At 40.5% G+C, this 7500-nt stretch overlaps 1 long non-coding RNA gene across 3 annotated transcripts in view; it reads right to left on the bottom strand.

Moving 5' to 3' along the window:
* LOC106877331 (uncharacterized) overlaps nucleotides 1–7500 on the bottom strand; it is a 23481-nt gene that overhangs the window by 4421 nt on the left and 11560 nt on the right. Inside the window, exon 1 of one of the 3 annotated variants that reach the window (XR_001410369.3) lies at nucleotides 5569–5635. The exons of the other annotated variants lie outside the window; for them this stretch is intronic. This is a non-coding gene — a long non-coding RNA (uncharacterized LOC106877331). Of the gene's footprint in view, nucleotides 1–5568; nucleotides 5636–7500 lie in introns of those variants that run through there. 3 annotated transcript variants of the gene reach the window in all.

The raw sequence follows: 7500 nt of genomic DNA, 5'->3' as shown, positions 1-7500 counted from the left end.
ATTCTACAATGAATCAATTATTAGATATATCAACTAGCTGATATATGATCATTTACACGGAGGTGTCTATTGAATATCGAAGCAAATTAGTCACTCACCGCTGCTCTTCTATCTTTCAACTTTAGCGTTCTTTCAACCCAGTTTTAAGACACGCCACTCTGGTCATATCGTTATATCGTCATCCCAGTTCCGTTCCGCATGGAAAGATGTTTAAAAGGCGACTTTACCTTCCGAGACGACTATAGCTCAAGCATTGTTACGCACCATGAGATTCATATGAATTTATGCATTTTGTCTTTAATGAAATAGTGCGTGCAGTCGTTCAAATACTTGAAGTAAAACAAATAATCTGGAATTTAGTGTATTCCTCGGAAACACTACAAGTTTCATTCTAGTGTCCTATACACACACATGCGCACGCACCCTCACACCCACACAGCCACATAGATATACATACACATACACACATACAGACGAGTCGAATAAGAGAAGGAAAAGAAGGAGATAGAAGATTGTCAGATAAATACACGCACAGATAAAAACACAGCGACATGTAAGAACACAGACCCATGCTTATGCACACTCACGCACGCACACTCGTATATATATATATATATATATATATATATATATATATATATATATATACACACACACACATATACATACGCGCGCGCACACACACACATGTAAATCCCAGAACGCAGAATAGTTGTAAAAGTAACTTAATACATCGGGTAAATACTATTTGAAGACGAAAAAAGTGACCAGTAAGCCGTACAGAGAATCGAACTCTGTACGTCTCAAACTCCAGGTTATTTCTTTATACCCTGTCAGGCAAGGGTCACTTAGTTTAATAGTACAGAGTCCTTAGCCGAAATGTTAGAAATGTAGTGTTGACCACTTTGTTCCGTGGTGCACACACATACACACACGTGCACGCACAGACACACACGTGCACGCACACTCACTCACACTCACACACACATATATATATCCTTCCTTCGTCAAATCAGGAGCAACGTATGTTGCAGTATCTGGCGGTTGCCCTGGTTACGCAGCGTCTCCGTCTATCCAACATTCTGTGGCAACCTGTCTTTTGTTGCTATTAGCTACATCATGAAAGAGTCAAGTGAGCTTGCTGTAAAGGCGCTCAACTACATACTGTGGACGCACAGCTTGTTACAACTTGTCCCCGACCCCAATTTTCCTGGATTTCCTCCTTGTCACTGGACCTGTTGTGGAGAAATCAAGTTGTGTTCTGCACGATTGTGCGCCCTTCTCATCGCTGTAAACGAATCTTTGCGCAGACCTCGCACTATCTTGGCCTTCGTCTTTCCTTTTCCTCCTCCTCTTTTTCTTTTCCTACTCATAAGTTTAACGGCAATTAGCAGCTGATGATGGAGGCCCACATGGATGATGCTGGAAGCCTCTAGCTTGAAGCTCGCACGATGGCGGCATGAGTAAGACGGTCGCTGAGGTCTGCACCGAGAGACAACAGGCTCACGACCTAGAAAAGGTAACCCAAACACAGTTTACCTCGTTCTATCCGGTCGAAGACAACACCTCACGAGTCATTCCTCTAAAGGAGTCAACAATTTTCAAAATTGTTTATTGATTCCTGGAATGTCAAAATTCTACTTTATATTTCTAACTCTAATGGACCTCTCGAAGGATTTCCCTGGATGAATTGGAGCTTAAACCCCTACAACATGGACATAAGGACTTTCTCATTGAACAGGGCGAGGGATGCACATTCCACAGTAGGGGTGTCTCCGATGGAGAGGACCGAACTTATGGAGTGGCCACCGCTATGAAGACCTTCGTTGAAAATATGATGGTAGAACCTCCTGTCGGACAGCGTAACCGTCACATCACTCTTGTTTACTCGCTCTCTCTGAAGGTAAATACACCACCATTATCAGTGCTGTTGCGCCAACCTTGGACTTTTCTGAAAAATCTAAGGATATGTTCTACATGTTCCTGGACAACGTCATCCGAAGAATGCCCAAGTCTGATAAGCTCATTCTGCTTGGAGATTTCAATGCCAAAAGTCAAAGTCTTCTCACCTGCCACGGTGTGATTGGTCATCACGGTGTTGGGGAAATGAACAGTCTATGGGCTTCGTTTTCCAGCTATCTGCTCTCAACATGGAATGGTCATTACCATCACAGTTTTGCAGATGCAAATTTTCCCATCCTCGATCCAAATCTTGCCACTTCATCCAAGATGACATCAACGACTACCTGCACTCAAACTCCACGATGCCGGGATCTGGAGCACTACATCAAAGTGGCAGGATGCTCGTACCACCATACAACGTGTTATCAGTAATGCTCAAAACAATTGGTGCCTTCGAAAGTCAACATTTTGCAAACGAGAACGAAGCATATGCATTCCACGACTCGATTAAGAGAATCTCTTCGGCCTACACGTAAAGAAGGCTACTCCAGTGGTACCTTATTGAAAGAGAATACTACGATACTTCATAATTTGTTCGAACAGTTGCAAGAACTTCTAAATTGCGGCAACCCCACGGACTCTATGGCACTTTAAGAAATTTCAGATTTTCCATACATGAGATAACTTAACAACCCACAACACTTGATGAAATCCACCTGTGGTCTCGTCTTTTCTTTTGGCAGAAACTATACCTGTCAGATGGACACACTCTAAACTTGTCACAGTCTACAAGCCCAAGGGAGACCATGCAGAGTGCTGCAGCAGCAAAAGGATTTATCTTCTGTCTAACGCCGGCAAGATCCTTTTATGTTTTCTCCTCCGAATATCTATTATTTCATGCAATCAACCTGGTTATGCTTGAGTCCCAGTATGGATTTCGACCAGAAAGAAATACTTGTGAGATACTTGTGGCCCGTCTTCTCTTTGAAAAGCGTCGTGAACAGTGGAGAGACATATGCTACTCCTTCAAAGATCTAACAAAAGCGTTTGACAATGTCAACCTACTTTCCTGTTGTGGTATCTGCTTCAGATGTTAGGCTGTCCATCAACGTTTCTCTCAATCGTGCAGAAGTTTCATGTTGGTATGCCGGTGAGAGTGATACGCAGTCATGAAGCCTCGGAAACATTTCATGTCCAGGTGGAGATAAAACAAGGATGCGTCCTTGTCTCTGTACTATTTATCATATACATAGTGACGGTAACCCCTCTTTCCAGGAGACATTTCACTGAAGAAGACGGAATTCATATCACGTACTGCTATGATGGCAGCATCTTTAACACTCGCCGTCTGAAAGTCACACAAAAAATGCTTTCAACAACAGTGTAGTAGATTCAGTATGCTAGCGATTCGTCTACACCATCTCAAACACCAACCTCTTTTCAACACACGTTGATCTCAATGAATAGTGCCTATTCTGGGCTCGGCCTTCAAAAGAATCAAATGAAACTAAAGTTTTCCAATCAGCCTACCTGTACTAACCTCCCTCTCAGTCCATCGTTATTGATGACCTTCCTCTACTGCAGGTGAACTCATTATGCTATCTTCGAAACGCCATCACTGAAACTATTCTCACTGACGAGGAGATACTCCGTCGGAGCAACTTGGCCTCTATATCTTTCGGGAGACTCAGCAAACAAATCTCTAAGAACATGAACCTTAAAACATGTACAAAAATGTCCGTTTATTGAGCTGTCTTCATACCCACCCTCCGGTATGAGTCTGAGTGCTAGTGTATCGGCGCTAGATAAATCAGCTAGAAGAGTTTCATAGCATGTCACTCCAAAATATCTTCAGTCTGACGTGAAAGTACAAGGTGCCTCATACTGAAGACCTCTTGAGGGTTGGGATCTACAGCGCTGATACCTGCATACTTCACCGTCTCTGCCGCTAGAGTGACCATGTAATTCCAATGCCGGGTAACCGGTTTCCACATCATCTTCAACGTGTTCAAGCCAAGAAGAAAGCCTCAAAGACACCCAAAACTTTGTTTTCATGGTCATATCAAGTAATCTCTCGTTTTTGTGGAGTGTCCTTCCCAATCAGTCGGAGCCTCTAGCTGTTAACCAGAAGGCAGGGAGTTCTGTGTGTGACGCTGAAATAGAGCACTGTGAAACCGTACGCAGGAAAATGCATGAAGAGAGGAAAAGACGTCGTCATCACCCCACACCCCTTGCGGATCATTTGCGGAAGACTTTCAGTACTTTCAGTGCCACAGGATCCACCTATGTTGTATCGCTCCCATGAGAAAGAATGCGTGGGAGGTGGATGTGGATGAATGTCTGGGATGGAAACTGTCGTCACCTGTCATAAACATGCCAAATAACTATGTGTGTGTATTTTTGTGTGTGTGTGTGTGTGTGTGTATCGGGTATATAGGGTATCAGAATACCACTTGCTACAAAGAGGAATTAACACGCCAAAACAAAGTTTTCGATATTAATAAATATGCGCGGTGATTGCAATGTATATAATAGAATAGGCTTAACTTGTATAAACTACAAAGCAGGATACAGATATCTCGGTATCAAGTGATTTCACCTTTTTACTTTCGTATTCAAGGATCGGTAGCCAAGCTCAAGATCCTTGAATGCAAACGCACAAAAAGGTGAAATCAATTGACACTAAGAAATCTGTTTCTTGCTTTGTTGTTTATACAAGGTATGCCTATCTTATTATATTCGTTGCATTCACTGTGTGTATTTATTAGAAGTGAGAAATGTATGGTTTTGAAGTGTTAACTCCTCTTTCTAGCAAGTGGTATTCTGATAGCCTTCTTTATTCATTTGTATATTTTACGAATAAAATATCGATATATTAAGTACCAGTGAAACACTGGGGTCGATTTAATCGACTAGTCCTCTCCCCACAAATTTCCGGGCTTGTGCCTTTAGTAGAAAAAACATATACGTACAGGTATGTGCATACCGACATCCACCTGTATGTTTAGGTGCATATTTGGGTACAGGACATTGCAAACAAACGTAGACGAGAAAACACACAAGCCACATAGAGAACATTCTACGTCATCAGCTTTAACACCGGCGTTTGTACGTATATTCCGTTGTGTCTGGGGAGAGTCATTCTCTTTTAGTACCTTATAATTTAACTAACTCACCGGTAAAATTTCCACAAACCTACAAGGCAAATCAAAACAATACTAGCAACAACAAAAAATAAATTAGAAGAAAAAAACATAATTATAGCGCATCAGAGATATTTACTCTTTCTAACAAGCAGGCATGAAATAGTATATCCATAAATGTTTCTGTCATTAATATATAGATTAATATATAGAGTTATACTTTGACATGCACACAAACATTGAGTTAGACTACTATGCAAATACACAAACACACATAAAGTCACACACACACACACACGCACACAGACAAGAGTACATTACAGTGCATGTGAGTAGTGCGTGTGTGTCTGCATGTGTGTGTGTGTGTGTGTGTGTGACTTTATGTGTGTTTGTGTGTGTATGTGTGTGTATTCATGTATTGATGAAAGCTTACTTTGCGAAAGGGGAGATTTGTAAATCGATACATAGGATAGGGAGTAATAGGTAGAAAATTAGATAGATCGATAAATGTAGTAATACATACTGTAGATCGGCAGAAACTGAAAATGCAGGAACCAGTCTTACTCGCTTTCTCACTGTTTTTATACACATACACACGCGCGCACCCACACAAGCCCCCACATGCACATACACTCCACACATATATGCATATATATATATATATATATATATATATATATATATATATATATATATATGTGCGCGCGTGTGTGTGTGTGTGTGTGTGTATGTATATATATATAGGTAGATAGATAGATAGATAGATAATATATATATATATATATATATACATATTCCCACACGTACACACACATCCACATACATAGAAACAATGAAATTCATGTATATATATGTATGTGTGTGTGCGTGTATATATATATGTGTGTATATATGTGTACATATATATATATATATATATATATATATATATATATATATATATATAGTACAAAACTATGCCTCATCGACAACTTTAACTCCGAACATACTAACCTACACCACAAAAGCAGCAGGACCACTACCACCACCACCACCACCACCGCCTCACTACCACTCCACGATGACGGCTGCCATCAACTCCCTCACCTCCTCCTCTTATCACTACTACTACTACTACTACTACTACTACTACTACTGCTGCTGCTGCTGCTGCTGCTGCTACTACTACTACTACTACTACTACTACTACTACTACTACTACTACTACTACTACTACTACTACTACTACTACTACTACTACTACCAATGACGAATATCTTATCTATTTCGTTAATAATATTGTGGACTAAATCAGTAACTTGATGCTTTTGGATCTACAAAATACTTTGTCGTGGCCGTTTATGCTCCGGGTTCAAATCCTGTCACAGCCGACTCCTTTTACCTACAGCTGTGATATGAATTTTCAGGATTCGATGTTATCGGCTAGCCCAAATTTCTCTTCATTGATGGGGGTTATACAGCGGTCAAAAAGTAGTGGTAGTAGTAGCAGTAGTAGTGGTGTTGTAGTAGTTAAAATAATTTTAATAACAACAACAACAACGATGACCATAGCACTGGTTTAAAATTTTGGCATAACTGCTGTAAATTTAGGGGACTCAGCTGATACTTCCCACAGTCGACGTCGGTGTGATTTGAACTCAGGATGTAAAGAATCGGAGAAAGTATCGTGAGCAATTTTCCGTCGCCTCAGCTATTTCGACAGCGACGATAAGCAATGTTTGAACTCTGACTGAGCTCGAAAACTGAATAGTTATTTGCTGTATCCGTCGTTCTCCTCTTGGTTCTACCACTTGATTAGCTTTCATTAAACAAAGCTGTTATCAAAGTCTTTTCTACACATGGCAATACTGTCTCTATTATTCAAGGTCTTATTGCTGGTTTAAAAAAAAAAAACAACAATAAAATCAAATACGGCTGAAGAGAGAGAGAGAGCGCCGAAAATCACTGAACCGTCTCTTGATGTGCTAGAAATAGCACCATCTCTGCCGAATACTACTGCTGCTGCTACTACTACTACTACTACTACTACTACTACTACTACTAATAATAATAATAATAATAATAATAATAATAATAATAATAACAAAACACTTTCAATACAGTAACCATAAGAGTATCACAACAAACCACAGCACATTCCCAAGGCACACAGAGCTGCGCTCGGTAGTGAAGTGAAAGCACGTTATAAAAATAAAACTACTGAATAATAATAATAATAATAATAATAATAATAATAATAGTTTCTGCCTGAAGCACAAGGCCTTCTAATTTGGAGGAAGGGATTAGTTAATTACATCGACCTCAGTGCGCAACTGGTTCTTATTTAATCGACCCCTGAAAGGATGAAAGGCAAAGTTGACCCCAGCGGAATTTTAACTCAGACCGTAGCAGCAGACGAAATACCGCTAAGCTAAGCATTTCGCCCGGCGCGGTAGCGATTCTCCTAGCTCGCCGC

This window comes from Octopus bimaculoides, chromosome 3 (genome assembly GCF_046866305.1).
Source record: "Octopus bimaculoides isolate indiv1 chromosome 3, ASM4686630v1, whole genome shotgun sequence".
Classification (NCBI taxonomy): domain Eukaryota; kingdom Metazoa; phylum Mollusca; class Cephalopoda; order Octopoda; family Octopodidae; genus Octopus; species Octopus bimaculoides.
Note: the sequence above shows the minus strand (reverse complement) of the source record. Positions and strands in the feature narration are given on the sequence as shown.